The following is a 2,029-nucleotide window of genomic DNA, read 5'->3' as shown; positions in this document are numbered from 1 at the left end:
AAACACCTACCAACATCAATGTCTTGTTCAGACCAAGGATAGTGCCATGTGCTTTCTTTCACAAGGAGATTAAAATGAATCAACACAATTATGCTGTGTCATTTCATTCTGTAAAATAAAATTCTTGTCACAGATGAGACACCTCAACTTTCAGACTATGATATAAATATATGTTTATAATTCTGTAACAAAAAAGTTTGAAAAAATGTATTGTATTTTGGTTGTGACATAACTTATTTCCTGCTTAGATATGATAAAATAAATTAATATACCTACCACATTTCTACCTTATTTTCACTTCTTCCTTTGTACAGAATCATTTAAGTTTGCCACGGCTTTGGCTGCCAGTATTCTCCCTGCTTCTATACTTGGTTCAGACTGCAAATTGGTGTGTGGCACTCTTCAGACAGATGTTTGCTGTCCTGGATATCAGGTCCAACCAGCACCTGTGCCTTTGACTGGAATCACAGTCCAGAAGTGTGCAGTGAATCTGGCCATCTTCCTTGCCAGAGTCTAGGTTTCAGCCACCATGAGGTTCACACTGACAGTGGGCCACTTCCTGTTGCGAGGAATGTGGGTTCTCAGATACATTTCTAATGGTGGGTGTAATGGGGTTCCCTGAGGTTGTGTGAGCATAAAACACACACAGAGAAGGTTCGACTTCATTGTATTTCCTTCGCAACGTCCCTCCTTTGGCAAAAGGGTGATGCATCTTTGTGTACTGCTAAGTCACCACATTTAGGCTGGTTCCAAAAAGAAAATGCACTGCAAACCAACGTTTCCTTACTGATATCCAGAGCTGGACATAGTGGGTTGTATCAGTGGCTTCTGGGTTTCTGTTGATGGACCTTGTGGCCCAGAAGTCGTGGACAGGCATTGTCCATGGAGTCCACCTTGCTCAAAGAGAGCCTCTGCTCTCTTCAAGTCCACGTCACTGTAGCTCAGTTGCCTCTTGAGACGATTCAGGGGCTGAAGGCATTCAACACTTCCAAAGAGGGTCAAACTCTTGATCGTTGGAAAGAATCACATCTTGATTCTCAACACCTGTAACCACTTCAGTAGAATTAAATGGGTCAGCTATGTGAGTATTGTGCCTCAGTAACTCTTTATCCAGGCACATTCTCACCATCTCAGACACCCTCTTTTCAATTTCAGCAGATCCAGACCCTTCTCATCCATCCTTTACCACAACTGGCTATTCTCAACCAAGTGCAGTAGCAATTTGTAAACTAGGTGAATGATTTTTGGCATGTATGTTAGAAGTCATGCCTCAAAATCATGAAGTAGATGGCGCTGGTGAATTACGTATTGGGCTAAAGTGGCAGCATATGCTTTTGGGCCATAGCAAGAGAAGATATTGTTTAGAGGTCTTACAAACAGTAAATTCCCACACACAGAGCAGCTGCCCTCTGCTTTGTATGGAATGGGGTCACTTTGCCTGCAGACATATAATTGCTTGAGGTGCAGTCATTCTTGGTGCAAACACTGAATAACACACTGTTAGATCACCTGTTTGGCCAAGCCATGCATGACAGTGGATGGCTACTTTTCCTTCCTGTAAGGTAAATGTCATTACTTTCACCATATCTAAGATGGCAGTGACAGATGCTACACCATAATCCTTCCAGCTGAAATCATAGAAATAAATGCCAGCCTCTATTAATACTTCAGGAAAGTACATGAAGCCACTTTCTTGCTTCAGAGAGTTACCACAGCTAGTATGTTCATCAGGTTGCCTCAGATTGATGATTGTTTTTATGTCACTAGTCAATTATATGGTACTTCTGGAGGAGATTGGAGGACAGGTGAGCCATTGCCAGGATACTGTGAGTGAACCAAGATGAGTTAAGCCCCTTAATGGCTTGTACTTGCTCGCTCCAGTGGGTTGGGTTCTCATACTTTCATGCTGTACCACCACATGCCATGGAAAATGCCATGTATCAGGTATGATATGCTGTTAATGTTCTCCCACTTTTGTGTACTTTGGTGTTGGGCTTCCTGGATTGCTTTCTAACAGTTTCCTTTCGCT

The 2,029-nt window shown here is 42.4% G+C and overlaps 1 pseudogene; it reads right to left on the bottom strand.

Annotated features, from left to right (window-relative positions):
- Positions 1–294: 294 nt before the first annotated feature.
- Positions 295–2,014, bottom strand: LOC101566301 (annotated as a pseudogene).
- Positions 2,015–2,029: the final 15 nt, after the last annotated feature.

The sequence above is a fragment of the Octodon degus genome, unplaced genomic scaffold (assembly GCF_000260255.1).
Source record: "Octodon degus isolate 3935 unplaced genomic scaffold, OctDeg1.0 scaffold00507, whole genome shotgun sequence".
NCBI classification, from domain to species: domain Eukaryota; kingdom Metazoa; phylum Chordata; class Mammalia; order Rodentia; family Octodontidae; genus Octodon; species Octodon degus.
This window is presented reverse-complemented; position numbering and strand designations above follow the sequence as displayed.